The sequence below is a fragment of the Charadrius vociferus genome, unplaced genomic scaffold (assembly GCF_000708025.1).
Source record: "Charadrius vociferus isolate BGI_N301 unplaced genomic scaffold, ASM70802v2 scaffold163, whole genome shotgun sequence".
Taxonomy (NCBI): Eukaryota; Metazoa; Chordata; class Aves; order Charadriiformes; family Charadriidae; genus Charadrius; species Charadrius vociferus.
The window spans coordinates 15,249,955-15,270,891 of NW_009648332.1; positions in this window are offsets into that span (position 1 = coordinate 15,249,955).

Here is a 20,937-nt window from a genome sequence, read left to right on the forward strand (position 1 = left end):
TTCAAGCGACCGTTTTTATAAGTACACCACCATGCTCTGAAGTGGGTTTGCATTGGCCAAAACATGTATGTCTTGAGTAGACTGAAGTAATTAGAGGCACTTTGTGCTTTTCAGTATGTTTGGCTAAACAGCATGCTCCCTGTTGCATTACTGCTTCCAATTATGAATGTATTTCTTGTGATAGTATTGTATGAAATAATGTGAATTAATCATAGTAAAATAAATGTTGACCCATTTAAGCTGTCCTGCCATTAGAACTGCTTAATTCTACAATGTTTTCTACGCAATGTGAAATGTGTTCCTCTTTTATGCTTTTTTTAATCACAACATAAATTTTGTTCAATTTTGGAAGTATTATTCCACAAATAGTTCTGGTCTTACTACTGCATTTATCTTTGTGGTCACTTTGCGGCGTATTCCTTATGGTGTGTCCACACAAAAACTAAGGTACTTCAGTGAACTGCCTTGCAGGGTAATATTCCCTTAATGGTTAGAACAGAATAGTGAGAACTGGGAAGTCTAGTCTTCTGTAATCCAATTGAAATTATATTTTCTGAGAAATTTGACTGTTGTGCGCTGAATTTTCCTATCTGTAATATTCAACTTTTTCTTAAGTAGTATTTGTAAAGCAATAACCATCGGATGAAAGAGGGCACATAATCGCAAAGTAACATTGCTGTGCTGTTCTTTGTAATAGAAAATCGCTGCTGTTTATTTAGATACGCTTTTCAGAATTTTAACTTTTTTTAACATGCTTTTTTTCAAATCCAGCATGCTTATGTTCACCTCATGAGCAGTAAGAAGGTTTACACATTGAAGTCCTGGGCAGAATTGCATACTGTTGACTTCTGTCGAAGTGTACTGCAATATCTAAGGCAAGAATAGACAAATGAAACTACAATTGAGGTGGTTTTTTTTAGTAACTTGAAATATTTGGAAATAAAAATGAGGGATTCTGATATATTAAAGAATCTACTCAGCGTGACCATCTGTTGAGTTTCGGTACATCTGGATTTCTTTTTGTGATGGGCATAAAGTGTACAAATAACATTAACATAACAAAATTTATCTGTTTATTGTTGTCTTGGGTTTTTGTTCAGTTAAATTGAATATGTAGTGCATTTGCTTTGACACTAAGGGCTCACTGAGCTTTGGAGACTGGGGGATGGTTGATAATGAAGTTCTTGGCTTAATGAGTGGAGGCAAGTGAAACTCTGTGATTGGCACTCTGAAGTGGCTTCCTTGGAAATTAATTAAAGAGTTTGTGCTGTCTCTTTAAAAAAATCAGGAAGGATGTTTTTCAGCTTTGATGCACGTTCTGTCTTTCGAACCTCTGTGAACCCCTTAATAGCAGTTGGCAGAAAAAGAGTTTGAATACCATGTCAGAACATTTTCAGTCTGTAAAACCAGTCTAGCCATCTGTTTCTCACCTCTTGATAAATATTTAAAGCAGAAGTTTTGCTGAGGGCTTTTGTGCTAAGATTTTATGATTAAAAAAAAAAGGCTATAGAAGATTTAATGATACTATTGTTGTGAGCTCCTTGGGGCCAGAAGCACACCATCTTTTATAATTAAGAAACCACTAGCACTGTAGAATACTATTTTAGAAATGAGTTACATTTGACCAAAGAAAGATCAAAGTATATTTAGTGATGTGCTCTTTTTAATCTTTCCTTAAATGAAATTCATTCTATGCCTAAACCCAAGCTTTATTTAAAAAAATAAATAAATCAGTTGCACAAGTAGTTTTTCAAAAGCTGTTAAAAATTTTTTTATACTTTCGATGCCTGTTTCAGACACTGCTTCCTTCTTGTTTTAAAATCATATATTCTCTTGTGTGGTGATGTTGTCTAATCTTAAAAGCTGCCAAGTTTAATTATATGGAAAACATCCACATAATGTAAATATGAAAAAGTTTACTTCAAAAAGTAGCTGATTTCTCATATTTTTGTTCACTAGATTAGAAAATTTTATTTTTTTTAGCTAAATAAAACGTTTTTTCAAGGCAGTTTGAAACTGAGAAATCTTTCTCTACAATTAATATGACTGTGTGTTTATGTGGTCACTAGCATAATTAATGCTAGTAAATTGTTTTTTTAAACAGTTAAAACACCATTGAAGGTAATTCTAAATATCAAACCGTATCCCGTGTGGAAATTCTTCTGAGCTTTTGAATCTTAATCTTTCGTCAACTTCTTTTCCAGTGTGCTAACATATACTGTGTTAAAGGCAATACTGTATTTAATACCTAGGTGTTTGTGAGATGAAACATGGATGTTTTTTCCCCAATTTCTCCTTTAACTTAACCGAAAGATTGCAAGTAGTAGTCGGTGTAGATTCTCTTTTCATTCAGTGTTCTTGCTGTTGTGGTCTGCAAATGTGTGCAAGGAATGCGTCTTGTGGCTAAAGTATGAAATTACAGAGTTTTCCAGATGCGTGAGATGGCCATACGTTTCCTCTGTCACGGGTAAGATACTGGATAAAATGCTTCACCTCTAGGAGGTTACAGTCTTTCACAAGGAGTGTTGTGCAGCTTATCTCATTCTTGTGAAGACCTCTGAGATTTCCAAATAAAAAGTTATGTAAGGATCAAGTACTTGATTATTGAACGTGTAGTTACTTCAGGCGCTGGAATGAAAACAGTTGTAATGAGTTTTAGTTAGAAATAATGTTTGTCCCTATTTTTCCAGCAATTGTCTGGTTCATAAACATCTGACCTTTTTTACTGATTTTTCCAGGAAGGGGTGAGTCATTGTCCTGAGACTTTATCGGTTGGGTTTTGATGTTGAACATAATTTAATTTAAGAATGCATAGTTGTTTGTGCCCTTGAGTATCTGTTTAGAAATTTTTTTTTTTCAGTTTTGAAAACTGTTTATCACCTGATATCTATTAAAATGGCATCTGTTTTTATTTATGGCCCCATTAGTGTGTGTACTTTGAAATGTGTGTGCTCTTCAAGGAAGTTTGTACAAATGTAAAAGGGACTTCACTAATCTGGAAATGCTGAACACTGGAAAAATATTTCTGTCTTTTAAAAAATGTATGTAGTATCCTTATTCATAATACAAAATCTCAGAATTGGCTGTATCAAGAATCTAAATGCTAACAGCTAGCAGCTTGATTTCCTGAGTGAGAATAGTAGGAGGTTGGTTGAGATTGCAGGATCTTTTATCTCAGCCAAGCAGAGGATTTCTTTCAAGAGTGTATCTGTCAAAATAATGATCTTTTGGAACAGCCAATCCATCAGAACTTGGGATGGAGAAAAGCAAGAGTAGAGAAAATTCTGTTGTCAATGTGTTCAGGTTTCTGTTCTTGGTGAGGGGTGTCCAAGTAGGGATGATTTGTGCTTTCAACAGTTTGCAAGTAAATGCTGGAAGGCAGAAGGTTTGTGTTAATGCTTGTGTAGAGTTGTCACTCATGCTATAGACATACTGAAATAAATCTAAAATGTCTAAAAGTTCATTTGTGTATTTAAATGAGGTTTTATACTGGATTGATCAGGTGAGACCCTCAATTATTAATGCAGTAGTTAAATACTTTAGTCTTTATATTTGCAGAACAGTTTTTAATGTGCTTGGTAAAACCAGTAATTAAGTAACGGAGAGGGGAGTTGGGTTTTTTTTGTTTGCTTGCTTGGGGGTTTTTTTGCTTGTTTGTGTTGGTTTGGTTTCTTTTTTTTTGTGGAGGGTAAGTTCTTTAACACATTTCAGATTAAATTTTCATTGTTCATAGCACACATGTGCATACTTTTTCAGCAACATGAGTTCTTTTTGGTAGAAAAAGAATTCCCCGAAGTCCAGATATGTTCAGCTTTTTCCTTGTGTTGATGAACAAATTGTTCAGTGAAAGCTGAAATTCCAATCAGCTTGTTTCATTTTGCCCCTAGTGAGTTTACGTACCCCAGTCCCAGTGCTCTCTTGGCAGAAAGTTTAGAGGTTCGTCTTTGGATGCATGTCAGTGCTTCAGCTGGATGGGAGGAGAAGGGGGAAAAAGTATTACCCTAATGAAAACCTTCTGGTTTTCATTAAAATGCTGACCCTCTACACTAACTTTGTTTATGGAATTATCTGCAGTAAATTTGTTAGTCTGGGTTGCCGGTTTATCTCTACTACAAGTTCTGTTCTAAGAGGAGAGTGGCAACAGTATTGTATTTCCTGCTAGGTGGCAAGAACAAGAATGGGCTTAATTTCAGGTGTACTTATTTTTCTGTTAATTTTCAATAGTATTGAAATTCGAAATAGTTCTACGTGAGATTCATGAATACCTTTTCCTTGATTTTTTTTTTCTTTAGTCAGAACTCTGCTTTTGCTTTGTCATTTACAATATAAAGGGCATTAGGCTGCTAAAATTGCTTTCTAACATTGTGGTTTGTACATTTGTTTTTGTTTTGTTACTTTTTAAATCTTTCAAAGGGTAAGCACATTCTTACAGTGAGCTAAAAAACTAATATTGCAAGACCTGAATTTTTCTTGGGCTTTACTGTGGACCTCTTGTGTGGTCTTGGGAAGTAAATTTATTTTTCCTCTCTGTTAGTTGGGTTGTAAAATTGGAGTAAAGTTTGGGGGTTTTAAAATCAAATTAATATTGTAACAATGCCTGCATTTGTAGAATATGTCAGCATTCTTTAATGTGCAAATGCAAAGCAATGTAGTGTTTTAAAATGTTAAAAGGAAAACAGAAAATGCAGCAAATTCTAATAACTTGTCCTGATTCTCTTTGATCAGATTGTCCACTTGAAGTAACCATTTCAAAACTCTTCACCTGAATGGGTAAAATCTGCTATGTACTAACAAGAAAGTTCACGGTTTTGTCATAGTATCTCTTCATGTAATGCTTGTGCTTGCCAAGTATGTCTTTAGGAGGCAGGTACTGTGCAAATCACTTCTCATCGGCTGGTACCCAAGAAATAGTACAACATGCTTTTTTGTAATTCCATATTAAGTAAACAATACTCTTCCCGCATTGTGCAATGAAATGACACCCACTTGATTTGAGTTTGGAGTGTTACTTAAGTACTGAAGAACTTCTGAAATATGACAGCAATTGCACTAGAGAGTCGAGAGGCAGTCTTGCTTTTGGCATACTTGGGGGAACCAGATGTGAGTGAAGATGGGTGTGCCTTTTGGATCTTTATCTGCTTTGTAAATCTTTTGGAAAGACAGCCTTTGATTGCTGGATTCTTTCTCATTCATGATGGGTGCCCAACTCAAGTGGATGTGAAAACCTCACTTTGTAAATTCTGGTTGGCAGAGTAACTGAAAGCATTTCCTTTGAATATGGGATATGCTTCTTGTACAGTTTGTTTTTCCCCCAGATGCTTCATTTCTTTTAAAGACGGTAAATAGTGTTTTACTTTTCTAATAATGTTTTCAAATAAGCATTTGCATTAGGTGGCATAGGGTTTTCTTGTGGCCTAGTAGGAAAATAATTCATATGTATGAATCCAAGCCAGTATCTGTGTTATGAGACAGTTGGCTTTTTCTGCAGAAAGGGAATATTCTGGTAGAGGAAATTGTAATAGTTATAATGCTCAATGCTTTTTTTTTTTTTTCTATAAGTTGAAAAATTGTTCCTGTTTTAGCTATCTGTTATGACATTTAATTTTCCTGCAATTTTTTCCCCTATCTATATGAAGTCAGTCACAATTTGAGGGATATTTAGGGTATTTGACATCTGTAATCAATAGTTGGAATGTACTTTATGTTTGTATTTATTTAGTGCCTAGAACCATTAGTCACCTAGCAGGTTTCTGTTGTGCTTTGTTCTACACAAACACAGAGTATAGAGACCATCCCCAATTCAGTTGACATTCAATTCCAGCAGAAGATGGGTCATCCACTGATCATGCCAAATGATGGGAGTTGTGCAAAACCAAATATTCAGCTTGATGGGCAGTGATCTCAACTGCAGCATCTTAGCCATTTCTTTTGGTAAGCCTTGCAAGCAAAGGGTAGCAACGAGGTGGACCTTTGTAATGTTTGCAGGGGATTAACACGAGCAACCTAAGAGAATGCGGGAAATACTTGTTGAAATGTACAAGGGAGTGTTGGAGTCTTATGAAAAACACAGTAATCCTTTGGTATAATGAGGTAATAGAGCTGGAATGAGCCAGCAATGCCCTTGAAAGTGAGGTTAAGAAGCTAATGTTTGATGCAATAGAGAAGGATGCAAAGAGACAAGGAGAGATAACACTCAAGAAACGTATGCGGGTGAAATTATCATCTCGGTACCAGAGGAAAGGATGTTGCTGTAATTGAAGAATAAGATGGATAGAGAATGGATAAAGAATGCAGCTATTGGAATGGTTAGAAAGAGCCTGATTTAAAAAAAAAAAAAAAAAAAACGACGTAGATATTGTTTACAAGTCTTAGGATAGAACTTAGATTTGAGATTCAGGAAAGAATGCTCAGGTGAAAGAAAAGCTAAAGGTTAAGACTGTAGTTTGTAAAAGATACAAAGCAATAAAGTGGAGTAGTTGGTAAGAGATGATGCACATTATCTGCATTTTAATGAAATGTGTTTTATCTTAGTTTTTCTCTGAAAATAAGTTCAAATTCACGATTAGTAAACAGAAAAGTGTATGAAGGTCCATTAATGAGCACTGATAAAACAGTTTTGTTCCGAAGAGTTGAGTATGGGTTCCCACATTCCCTTCAGATCTGCTTTTATTTAGACCCTAATAGTGCGGACACTTGTCTATATATTTAATTTTCCCAATATTTCTTCATTTTATGAGCAAAGGTCTTGCAGCATCAGTGAAACTCAATAACGTGTTTGAGAGTGAGTATTGTATACCAGGATCTTCTCAGAGCAGATTTTCTTAAGAGAGGGGGTAGCTGGAAAGCTGATTAAGTCTGCAGATACTCTAGTGATATTGCAGTGTTAATGCTGCCTTCAAGGTAATCTTACAGCGGTCTTCTATTTTTCTCCCTGCCCAGCCCCTCCAGTCTGTTTCTGTGGTAAAACGTGCAGTATATTCTGAGTTACCACTTTTCATCTAAGCTTTCTGGCTCTACCTGTAGATCGTAGTTGCTGTGCTGCATTATTTAAATCAGTAAAAATTACTGATGTTTTGTTATTTTCTTTAATTATTTAATTTAATGGAGTCTCTTTTCAGGCTTATGAGCTTTGACTGCTGTAAACGGTGATGTAGGATATAGGTTAGTACTTTGATTTATGAATGGTGAAAATCTTACTCTCAAATGATTTAGAATTAATCTTAATTAGTTAAAAGTTTTATTTTAATAACTATGTTGTTTATTGTTTGGGAAATTTGCTAAGCAGTGGATGATGACATTTGAGATCTGTGCAGCATGGTCAAGAAGGTGTTACAAATTTGTTTGGAGGAGGGAAGAAAAGGATGAACTTGTGTTGAAAGGTTCTTCAGCATGTTGTAATAATAAAATGTAGAAAACCGGACTGGAATATCTGGTTAGGTCTCATAACTAAGAAGATGGCATGTTTAAAAGTGGAAAAATTAGTTTTTGAAAATAAATAGTAACTTATCAGGAAATCCAAATGCCTGGGATTTTTCTACTTCATAAGTAATGTGTGGGGAACGTAGACTGTACAGTTCCATGAAACTTAGATTGGAATGTTATCAAGTGAGGCAAGCCAAGCAATTTTGTGAAGTATCCTTACTCTTTGGCATGATACTCAAATATTTACTCCTGTAGCAAGAGGTGTGGTAGTCTGATTAAGTCCTTAGGTTGAGACTAAGGAAATAGGGGTTGTGGGTTGTTTGGTTTAGCGTGATTGCTGCTTTGTTTTGCAAAAGCTGTGAGGCCTTTTGTGTTCCTTGTTCTCATTCCTGCTGAAGTATTGCATTCATACAACCTAGATTTTTTAACCCATCTCCCTGAGTTTGAGGCTTCTTTAATATTAAGTATTTTTTTCCTGACTGATCTTTTTCTAATAACAAGGGCAACTTCTTTCTAAAATGCTTATTTAAGAAATGTTTTTACTGTGGTACTGGTGCTAGGGAGTGTAATGATGATCTCTTTCCAGGAACAACGCTGCAGTTGCTGGGGCACTAGCCTAGCAGTTGAGAGATACAGGGGTGATCCCCCGAGTTTCGGCTTTATCTTCTGCATTCCTGAGAGGGAAATAGTGAGGTAGGAGTAGTTGTGTGTATTAAGAAGTTTTTACCAGAAGAAACATCCAGTCAGGGGATTGGAGTTGGAGTCTTGTAAAACCAGAAGTTGGCTCTGTATGTTAAAACCTTAGTAGGTCCAAACAGAACCAATGACGGGCTGTGTGCTAGCTGCAATTTGTGCTTGGATGGCTCAGCACCTACTGACTTTCAATTACTTTGGCTCAGAGGCAATGTCATTTAGTTTCACTGAAATTTCAATAGTTGAACTGAAGTAATTTTCTTAGAGGTTTAAAATAAAATCTTACAGATGAGATGCCAGTGGTATTTATGCTTAGTGATTAGATAAAACATTTTTCCGTGTTCCTTCTGGTTTATACTGTAATTGTAGGCTGTGTAACGAATACATCTTGACATCGTTTGTATAAATGCCTGGCAATTTTTGAGAAACTATGTAATCAACTGAAGGTGATAGTACCGAATGGCCGACATTTGTGCTTTTTTCAATAATGAGATACAGTGGAATGTAAGTGCTTCAAACACACTTTTCATCCTTGAGTTTTAATTCTGAAAGGAGAGCTGCTGTTTCATCTTTATACAGGTGGGAGTACTGCTATTAATGTATTGATGCTGGGAAACTGAGATCAGTGAATTTCTAACGAAGACCTTACATGTAAATGTTTCTTATGTTCTTGATAGACTATTTGTAGTACTTTGTACTTAGCATTTCAAACTTTTATTGTGCAGACATAATCAGACTGTAAGTCAAACCTAAAACTTGTGGCTTTCATGACTTTTTTTTTCATTAGGTCATTGGAAAAGAGGCTTAATTTTTTGCTGACATGTTCATTTGTGAGAAGAGAATCAGGCTCCTATATCTCCAAGTTAATCTGACAGTTGTTTGGATGTTGCCTGTGATACTTTTAGGTCTTCTTCTGTTAGGGAAGATGGCATAGCTTTTCATAATGATCATTTCTTCCTATCCTTTCTTAGGTTGTTAATTCCTCTTGCTCAATACAATGTACCCTCGAACTTGTTAATAATTTCAGTGGATTTGTAGGTGACTTTTCAGTAATTAGTTTCACCATATGTCTGCTGTGGAATACTTTCTCTTCAGTTCTGGCTATATATTTTGCTCATTAAACATTGAGGAATGGGTGATGCATATTTTTAAACTTCTCTAAATTTTTGTCCTATTGGTTACAGTAATGAAATAGAAGGGAAAGATAGAACACTCGTAGACTTCATATGTCCTAAAAGAATCAATATAAAACAATGTTTCATGTGGTGTAAAGGGGTTTTTGTTCTTTAAGTAAGGTAGGGAGTTTTAAAGCATTTATTCAAGAGCACTTTGCAAATTTTTCATTTATTTCCAGTTGATATCAATTATCTCAAAGTAGTACAGTATGCAGATTAACCTCATTGCAAGAAATCCTTTTTTTTTGAGATACTACTGTATTTTGTAGAGAGTTGATGAGAGCACTTGAAAAAATCTAAATAAAAATCTGTATATTCCTGTCATAAGTAAAGGGTTTGAATCCTTGCTTAAATTTGGATCCTTTATCTTTCAATATTTTCTGCCGCTAAACAAGCTAATGCGATAGTAAGTTTATACCAGGAAATGGCACCCTAACATATTAATCATTTTTTTGCCATGAGATTCTGCTTTTCTTTTTCCTGAAAACAATTTCTTTTTATCTTCATTTGCTAGAACTTCCTGACGATTCACTTGCTTCATTTTTAGTTTGTTTAGACTATCTTCTTATGTTATTTTTATTCATAATCTTCAGTCTCTTTAGACTTAGAATTCATTCAGTTGTTTCAAGAGCAGTAGTTTCTGCCTTCTTAGTATTAACTTCTATTTTATGAGGGAAGTAGAAGAATAAAGAGCTAGCATGGCAAGTTAATGATGGAGAAGTATCAATTATGTAAAGTTATTTGAAAGAAGGTTGTCTTTTGGCGTACAGCATGCTTTCTCATGTGTGCAGTTTTCTTCTGGGCTTTGTATGAGCTATGGCTTATCTCTTTTATATGGTATAAAACATCTGCAACATCTTTAAAAGGTAGTTACTGAAGGCTTTCATGTTAATATTTCAGCAGTCTTTCATAATAAGGATTGACATATTAAGAACACTTTTCAGTAGTCATTGTTGCTTTAACTTTTTTGAGTGGAAACAATGGTAGAAATGTTTTATATAGTGCTTAAATGTGCAGTTTATGAGTTTATCTTTTGGCTTTAAACCTCAAGGTCAATATACAAAAAGACATTGAAAGCCAACCGTATTGTGGGCTGCATCAAAAGAAGTGTGGCCAGCAGCAGTTCGAGGGAGGTGATTCTCCCCCTCTGCTCTACTCTGGTGAGACCCCACCTGGAGTCCTGTGTCCAGCTCTGGGGCCCTCAGCACAGGAAAGAGCGAGTCCAGAGGAGGACTACACAGAGCTGGAGCACCCCTCCTACGAAGTACAGGCTGAGAGAGTTGGGGTTATTCAGCCTGGAGAAGAGAAGGCTCCAAGGAGACCTTATTGTAGCCTTCCAGTACTTAAAGGGTACCTACAGGGAAGATGGGGAGGGACTTTTTTTCAGGGGGTGTAGTGATAGGACGAGGTGTAATGGTTCTAAACTGAAAGAGGGTAGATTTGGATGAGATATTAGGAAGAAATTCTTTACTGTGAAGGTGGTAAGGCACTGGAAACAGGTTACCCTGTTGTGGAGAGAAGTTGTGGAGGCCCCGTCCCTGGAGGTGTTCAAGGCCAGGCTGGATGGGGCTTTGAGTAACCTGGTCTCCTGGAAGGTGTCCCTGCCTATGGCAGGGGGATTGGAACTAGATGATCTTTAAGGTCGCTTCCAACCTAGACCATTCTGTGATTCTATGATGATTTCCAGTAAAGCCGTATTTGACACAGAAGGTAGTAGGGTTCATCTGATTACATTCATCTGGCTGGAAATGGTTTACTGTTTCAGTTGCAAGTAGTTAATTTGAATTACATTTGGTATGCTGTTATCCTACATTAATACTAGGAATCCTAAGTTACATCTTGAGAAAAACACCTTTATTCAGTATTTTCTCCATGATCTTGTGTGCCTGCTTTCACCTCCATATTTATGTACTAGTTGTGCATTTATTGTTGTTGTTTCCTAGTTTGCTATTCAGTGTTCTGCTGTAGTTACAGGGACTCTACTTGTTCCCATTTGTGTTCTTTATCTATTACATCCATTTTATTGCAAAGAAAGCTATTACTAGTTTATGCATTGCAGTTGTAAATATGAATAGAATTGTTTCGAAGATACACAGATTCAGAAATCAGAGATGACTATGCAGATGTGGTGATACATTTATCATGTAATCTCTCCAGTTTATTGAAGTCAGGAAAACTATTTTGCAGCATGGTGAAAAACACTTTAGTCAGTGTTTTAGTTTATTGTTGAATTTCGAATCCTTGATGTGAGATGTTTGCAATACTCATGAGCAATAAAATTCCGTATCAATCAAAACACTGCATACAGGCTTAGTTAAAAGTATGGCTATTAATATATTGTATCTCAGCATGATTTTAAAATACAAGTAGAACAAACGAAACTAATGATGGTAACACCCATAAAGATGGATGCTGAGAAGCATAGCAGGTTAGAGAGTGTTAAATTATTTTTAAATTGCTCTCTTGTTGCTAGTGATTGCCTCTATGAACTGGGTGATACATTTGATTGTTTTGTGAATGATCTGTTTTGTGTAATGCTAGAGATTCAAGTATTTACTGTGGGTTTGTGCTAGTATGTATTCTTGAGAGGCATAAAAATATTGGATTGTTTGTATGTAAGAAAAAAAAAAAGGAACTTTACTTTTACTGTCAGGAGTGCATTTTTTAATTGTAACAGGTTGATATCAAAGGAGTATTTCCAGCCTAATGGACTAATGCAAAATGTCTAAGTATTAATTCTGGGCACATCTCATGTGAGTTGCTTCCCACATATATATAATCTAATTTGAAAACCAAGTTTTTAACAGTTACAATAAAGCCAAGTCCAATATAACTTTTAGAGCTGAACATAAATTTCACTACAATACAGGCTTTCTTTTGGCAATTTAAGAAATGCCAAGAATTGACCTGTGTTTCATGCTGTTATCATCCAGGGTTACATTCATTCAAATGACTTTGGCTAAAATCTAATTCTCTGGATGATTCCTTCAGATAGGAATATCTAATTGTAAGCAGTACTCTCTCTCTTCTGTTTTTCTCTCCCTATATAAGTCTTTCTAGACTGTACATGGTTATTTTCAATTTGCAGAGGAGAGAAGTTGCTTCAGAGTAAAGAAATAGAAGTAGTCTAGCATTCTAAAGTAAAAACTTTGCATGGAGAATTTAATTGCTACAGAGATGTTTCAGGATACTGCTGACAGGTGAAGATACTATATTCTTGACTTGATTCAGTTGTGCTACTTTTGTTTCAATTTAATTATTTACTTTGAAGCTGGAGAGTAGAGACACTTCATCTTCGTACAAAATACTATTTAATGTATCTCAATTTATCAGTTAAATATTTTGCCTATGGTTTTTTATGCTAATAAGGTAAATTTTGCTGTCACAATAAACCTTGTGATTTTTTTTAATGTGAATTGCCCATTCTGCTCTTGTAAAACTATGATTTTGCTTATTTTAAAGCATCTGGGAAATAAATCCTTCATGCGATTGTTTTGTGATATCACATGTGGTACAGAAGAATTTAGTCAACTATATTTTGATAAATGATCTTCTGAACGTTTTAAATATTTAGTATTTATCTAAGACTCACAGGGACATAAAAAAGTATTTATGACTGTTTTTATGACAGTGTCCTTTTTATTGAGATTTTCTTGCTTTCTTCCCAAATCATTCTGTTCAGGAAAAAAATGGGTGCTGGGGAGTGTCTTTACTTTCCCATTATATGCTAAAGATGCATTGAATTCAGGTACTGACACAGATAAGAAAATGACTTAATTAAACTTTATTTTGTTTTTATTTATTTTCTTTCTAAAAGACAGCATGGTTTTACACACTGATATATAATGATCTGTGAAATAAAAAAAGAGATACTTAGAGAAAAGGTACTTCTCTTGTATTTTTTTTCTACCACAAAATCCTGATGTGTTTTTGATTGCAAATTGGCATGCTTTAATCACTGATTTGAAAATGTTTTTGCTAGGATATAAAGTGTTAAGGCTCCCCAGATATGAAACATCGATTTTCTGTGAGTTTTTAATCAACTTCATAATGTTAAAAACAAACTTGGAACTCCCATGTGCAATTAGATGGTTTCAGTTTTATAGTCAATGTAATAAGAAAAGACGTAACAGTTTTATTCAGTGTAAAAGAAATGGTTTTGTGGTTTTGTCATTATTTCATGTTTTATTCAATATTTGAGGCTGTTTCTCGGAATTTATTTAGCAGTTTATGACAGTTCCTAGAACATTGATTATTTACCAAGATGTATCACTTCCTGTTTAATATTTTGCTATTTTAATTCCCTCAGGAGTTAGTGACATAAGTACTTAGTAAAGACATGCATAGCGCTTTGTGTTGAAGAATGAAAGTACGCAGTTGGATTTTCCATACAGGTCATAAAGAATGTGATGTAGCAATGCCATAATATAAAGGAAGGGTTCCATGTCTTTATGCGAGAAAAAGACCATGCCACTTTCTTCTGTTTACCAGTTGATGTGTAGTAAGAAGGGTTAGTTTTATGGGGTTCTTCGGTTAGAACTGGATTTTGAAAGGGAAATACTGTGATTTGTTCCAAGTTACTGTGCTGATATGCAGTTGAGTTTTGAACTACAGCCCCAGTATATTGTGGTTTTTACTGTTTTGCTCTTTATTATTTCTGAAAAGTCTTTAGGAAATAAACCTACTAATTATTTACTGCAGTAGTGTTGTGTTTTTTTTCTGTGGCTGTAAGCAACAGAACAAGCTGATTTGCATGGAGTATAGAATTAACATAGTGCTTAAAATGTTGCTGTTAAATTGATATCCCAAAGTATTTCTTGATTAGGTCAGAAGGCACTCAGTATCTGCCTGTTGCGTAAGCAGTGAAGTTATCCCAGTAGGGTAAATTGTACAAAAGAGGCTTAAAGAAGGAATTAAAAGGGAAGTAGTAGGTGGACAGGAGGTGAAATAATTAGATTAGAAGATTATTAAAAACTGATCCTGAGAAATTCTGAGAGGGAAAAAGTGGCCAAGACATTTCTGTTTCAGTCACAGATAAAGTACCTAGATTTGATGCTTTTTTATCCATATCTTTCTGATCTCCACTGTAGTTCAGTGTGAATACCCTTGTATTTTTACTAGTTTAGTCAGGAAGGAAGTAACTGTAGAAGGTAGGCGCCTGCTGAATTACATTTTAATTTCTACATTGGCTGTTTGATTGGCTCTCAAAAAGAAATTGGCTCTTCGAGAAGAAATGGATGCAGTCTGCTGTCAATATTGCCAGATGTGACCCTGTTGTTCCAGGTTTAATTCTGTCCTGAACGTGGGTGCTATTTGTCTTGCTTCAGAAATTTTTGCACTGATTATGCTGTAGATTTGCTTGCTTTCAGTATTGAACTCTCACAGTGGTGTGGAGCCCATTGTCTTTTTAATACTGATGTAATTACTATGCCACATTACAGAAACAGTATGAAATTCAGCTGTTTTGATTTTGGGCTTTGTATATGTTTTGGAAAGAATGAGAAAAGTAGCTATGACAGTTTAAAAATGTGGCTTTTTTTTTTTCAGTACACTGAAGTTTGTACTCAGCTTTTGTAGATGCAACTTCGATGTCTAAGTAGGCCATAATAGTTTTTTTTACCATTTTAAAAATGTAACTTTTCTAATGGAAGTGCATATGCTGATGGTTAAATTACATCACTCTGTTTCCCTTGTAATTTAAGTTATTTGGAAAGGAAAAATACCTTGTTAACCTGGAAGGGGAGCAGTATGTGTTTATATTATTTGATCTTGCAAAGATTCTACTAGGAAAAAAAAGTTTTATGAATAATTTATGAATAATAATGAATAATGTACTTTCGGTACAGGTTATGATTCTGAAATCTATGGTGAAATACAAGAGGAATTTACTGTATATTTCTAGGCTTATATTTTAAAAACTCTGAGATAAACTGATACACAGCAGAATTGTGTTACATTTTAATGTTATCTGAATCACAAAACCTTGAAAAATTCCATTGTTTTGAAGATGCCAGTAGGAACATCTGGTTTTAATTTAAATTCTTTATTCACTTATGTTAATGTTACTACGAATTTTGCTTTTAAAACAATGAGTACAGTAGATTCCATTGCAAATAGAGGATGATTTTTGTGGGTTTGGGTTTTGTTGTTGTGTTTTGGGGTTTTTTTTTTGTGTGTGGTTTGTTTGTTTGATAGTGGTGGGTTTTGTTTTTTAAGTTGTTTTAGGGGGGATATTTTTGTTTGTTTGTGTTTAGTGTTTGGGTTTTTTTTCTTCTTCTTCCAGGGTGTTATCCAGGTTTCTTTGTCTGAAATGATGTTCCAAAGGTATGTTGAAGCCTCTAATTTACTGCCATGTTAGTTTCCTGTTAAGTATATGGATCTGGTTTTATAATCAAGTTTGAAAAGTATTTGCTATTGTTTGCAAGATATTAATGAAGGGGAGAAAATGTGGCTTGTATGTTCTTTCTTGTGAACACTAAAATATTCACAGGTGATACTGAAAAGGGAAGTTCACCTTAGAGTAGGACTTTTGACGAAAAATCCCCAAGTCTATTGAGTTGACAAAAACAAACAACATATGGTGAATCAGTTAACAGACAAGCCTTCCAGTTCTGTAACTGTTTACCTAACCAGTCCCCAGTGATCTCTGATCTTCTAAAGCACTGAACAGTGTCTACTTCCATTTTACGGGAAGTGAGTGTGCTCGGAACAGAGTCTGTGGTAAATAATTCTGTTAATATTTGCAGCTTTCCTGAAGCAACAAAAGGCTGATTATTCAGTTCAATAAAATTGAAGAGCTGATCAGAATACTTGTGTATGGGTGTCTTACTCTGAGTGATCTAGAAGAGCAAATATTTGTTGACAATCTGTATAGTACCATTGAATCTTTTGAATACCAATAACAACAAATCTAAGGCGTATGCCTTCATCTTAAATCTATCTGTTGGAAGCTCATAATAGCACTAGGAAATACCTTCTTAACTTCCAGTTGCATTCACTGTGCGTTCCTACATTAGGAATAGAGAGAGTAGTTGAAACAGTTTATCAGAGCTGTGCTACATAAGGAGATTCTGTCTGGATCTCTGTGTCTGTATTTAAAGGTAAAATATTTACATTTACCAGAAGATCCAATATATAGGATTTCAGTACCAAGTTCCTGTAGGTTTACTAAGTATTTTAATTACACCTATTGTGAGCAGCGACCTAAAAGTTAACACCAGGATATGTTTGTTTTATTCCTGTGCAATAAGTTTTATTTTATGAGTTCAACGTTTACTCCAATTACTGTTTAGAAATAGTGCCATGAAAGGTACTTTGTTTAAGGAACTGTTGACTTGAGATTAGTATTCTAAATAACGTGCACCTTTATTAAATACATAAGAGGAAGGTTATAAGGGATATACCTTGCTTTCTGTGTGTTGAAGTGGTGAAGTTCTGCTGCTGATACTCAGTGCTTGGATTCTGTATAGATATTTCTATACTGTGTTTATTCTAATTGTCAGAATCATAAACAGTAGGATTCAACCCATACCAGTTGTTTTTTTTTTTCCCTTTCTACTTATTCCACTGAGATGAGGCTTAAATGTGAATCTTTAAATGTGAAACGCCAGTTTGACTTGTCTGCATGGGATTTGTGCACCCTACTTGTTAAACGTGTGTTACGGTTTTTAAGTCAATTAAAAATTCTATCCTCAGAACGGTCTGCTTAATAGCTGAGCAGATAAATACAAGGAAGTGATATTTGGATGACAGGGAAGTTGATACTCTGCCTTCTTTTTTGCCTCCCTCAGCTGGCAGAAAGTACTTCCTTGTTTTAAATTTGTATCACTTGCTGTCACAGTCATCTTGGCTTTTTGGTGAGTTCAGAGCTATGACTCTGTTGTAGTTCTGAACTATAGTATAGTCTATAGTATAGGCTCTGACGAAGTTTTATGCAAATTAATAGTTATTTAATAACCTCCTACTGTGAGGGAAACATTTAGCTTTGTAACATTGATACCACTCCCTTCTTGAGCGCACTGTTCACTCTGGAGTATGGAGAGGAAAAAAGCAATGCATACTCTGCTTGTTAGGATGTTGTGCCAGACTGGCCAGAGCAGGAACTTAACCCTTCTCTGAAGAATTTGGCAGTAGGCAAGATCTCTTTCCTGTTTCTACAAGTTTTTAGAAAACAGATCCTTTATTTAGAATGCAAAAATAGATTAAGTCACATATGCCAGAACTGGAGAGTGTCAGGGCTGCTTGCTCATTTGGTCTCCTGTGGATGCATTTTTAATAATATTGTGGAAGTATCTATAATACGTAGAGGCGTTTTTTAAAGTTTTCGGTAGTTTCACCAAGGGATTGTTTGGTCATACACTAAAATATTCACCTTCTAGATTGAATGTCAAACCATGTAATAATCTTTTCTAACTGAAGAGGAAATGATTCTTTACACAACTTTTCAAAAATAAAAATCTTGCAGCATTGTTTTCCAAGCGAGATACTTTTTTTTTTTCTTGCAGATTTTCTGCAGGTTAATGTTAGTTGTGCAGTAAATGTGCTGGTTTTGTACAGAACTTCTGTTTTACGTGAGGCCTCGCATGGCTATTCAGTATGGCGAATTCAGTATTCTGCTGCTTCATTGATGTAGCCCCACTGCTTTATACTCTGTTTTTCAAGTGTTGCTGTAGAATGGGATTTTCTCCAGGTATCTCTTACAATGAGCAACAGCATCTCTAAACATTGTACAAACAGTAATATTTTTTTTTACTGTGATTCATCATATCCCACTTACTTCATTTATGGTTAAAGTCTTCCTGGCTCCTTTTGCAAGTGACATAACTAGGACTAAAATCTACTTATGCTTCTGTCTGTTTATTAACAGCATTCAGTCAATCCCAGAAGACTCGGGAAGTGCCTGCTTTCTGGCTTGACTATGGTGAAAATAACATTTCTTGGTGTTTAGGGGAATGGACATAATTATGTCCTTTGTATATACAAGGCAAGTGTAGTGCTGTCACTGTGTTATAAAGTGGCAACCATTTTAATCCAGTAATGCTTGAAAACATATTTATATGATTTGTGATCTGCTGTTGTCTTGGCCAGAGCTGTTTGAAAATCGTCTGATGTGTGTGAAAGTGGGAATTAAGCTTAAAGTAGAACTAAGTGGAGAGTTAGTGTTTTGGAATTAAGCTTTGGTTCAAATGCAAGTAAGACTCAAGTATTTTCAAGTTCTCTATAAGCAGCATATGTGGAAAAAAAAAAGCTTAAGTTTTTTTTAAACAAATATCCTCCCAAATATAAAGTTTAATGAGATTAAGGGGCTATCTGAAATCTAAGTGAGTGGATTCTGATCCAGTTTTCAAAGTATGGAATATACTTTATGTTTGCTTGTATTCTGCAAGCAGGGGTGTATAGTTAGTGATACGTGCTTTATATGTGCGTGTGTTTATATTTTTCTCAGGTGGTGGTGGTAAGGAAGTCCATTCTGTTTGCTTGGGGTGGAGTATTTAACCTTCTTACTAACTTGTAGGTAAAGATGTTAGATCAAATCTGATACATACCCACAATGAACAACTCTGTCCATTGGCAAGCACGATATGAAGAGACTGTGATGGGTAGCAGATGACAAGCCTAATATGAAGAGGCTGTGATGGATAGCAGAGAGGAAGGATGCCTGTAACCATGTTCTGGCTGCTATGCACTGTGTTGGTAGAACTTCCTGAGGAGCGGGAGACACTGCATTTAGGAAAACGCACTCCCTGCAGAGTGAGGCAGGTGGTGACTGCTATGGGAAGGCAGGGAGGCAGTCCCCAGAGAGAAACAGAAAGCAGACCTATAGGTAAACTTATGAAGAATCAGGTTTTTCTTTAATTAAGTCTGCATCCTGATACAATGAGGTACATAGACTGTTTAGTTCATATCCATTAACTGAAGAATTCTGGAGGTGATTCATAAGCTGGACAAATAGGAGTGGTTGTTGAGATGCCCTCTGTGGTCGCGCGTTCCTTTCCCCTCTCGTCTTAACATTGTTGTTCAGCATCCCAGCTATGAACTGTTTGCATCAATTTGCTCTGCTAGTAGAAAACTAATGCTCTTAAAATCTAATCATTAGTCCAACTGATCCATTTAGTGGCATGGGTTGAACTGGAGTGCACAACTGTAATCTCTAGTTCCAGTCTCTAATGTCTTTCAACTGATCTGCAGATCTCCAGATGCAGAACTTGATTCTGTTGTGTTTCTGGCTGCTCATTCCAAAAGCAGTCACAAATGTTTCTACTCCTGTTCTGTCTGTGGTAGATTTCTGCCCTTTCCTAGGAAATAAATGTGTCTGTCACGCTTGTGAAGTTGTTAGCTGCCAAGCAAGACATGCCTTCTGCCAGACCTGACTTTCCATCAAAAGTTTCCAAAGCAGTTCCTTTGCTGCTGGTCTGAGGAGATCTTTAAAGAGAAAAGCACAGACTTTGTATTTCTCTTCCTTAATTATGGGTCTCCATTTTTAGCTTCACTTTAGAAACCTGACTTGCTATATACGTTACCTTACAGCATGGCTAGATCTCCAGCGGTTCAGTACCGCTTTTGAGTTGTTTGCTCACTTTATCATGCAAACATTTCTCTAATCACAGAAATTGACTTTAAAATCAAAGTAGACAATGGTGTTGCTTTTTAAGAATATATACAAAAGTTTAACAAGCAAATGGATTTTTCATACTGTGCTCATGCTGTGAATTTATTAATTCTTTATTGCTTAGAGCAAAGTAGTCTTTCATCCAGCTAAAAGTAATTCTTTAATTCCCGTTGTTTTCCTTTTGCATATTAAGCACTTCAAGTCTGAATCTCTAGCAGAGTTTCTCACTTAAATATTTTCAAGCTGTACACACAGTTTACTGTTAACACCAGTGTCTTAATTTTTGCAAGCAAAATAGCTTCATGTCCTGAAGGTCAGCTGAAAAATTGTTTGCATGAGTTCTTCGTAGGAATTATTTTTCCTTTTCATGTCTCCAAAAGGCTAGTAGATTTTCTTCATACTGTTCTGCCTGTACAGTCTATACCGAACTTTGGTTTTAATATGAAATGAAAATGTGAAGTACTGTGTAGTTTCTGTATACGCACCTGCAACTTTTTTTTTTGTCTTTATCTCTGGGTGCCTCTGTTTTATTTCCAGCATAGCTATGGCTTTTGATGTTGCTGCTCTGAACCTTGTCATTGATACTAATCTTCTAGTCTATAAAATGCTTAGCCTTTATATTTGCTCACAGACACATTTTTTCCACTCTCTTTACTTTAATACACAGATTGTTTTCAGAGAGGAATGAGGTATAATTTCAAGGTTAGTCTGGAAGCTACAATCCAAAACATGCAGAAAGCAGAAAAGCAAGCCACTTTTTGTTTTGTTCTTGATATAGAAACAGCTCTTTGTTAGTTTTTAGAGGTAAAAACTAACAGGCTGTTTAAAAAAAAAAACCCAAAAACTACTGTTTAGCTCGAAGCGGTTCTTGTCCGACTGTTAGGAAGAAGCACATTGCAGTTGCAAGGAAAAAAGAAAGAACAAAAGACCAAATTGATAATTATAAAGAAAAGCAGGCAGGAAGAGAGAGAAGTGATAATCAGTTCAGACAGTAAAAGAGAAAACCTATTATCCTAGGATGAAAAAGGAAGCAGGAAT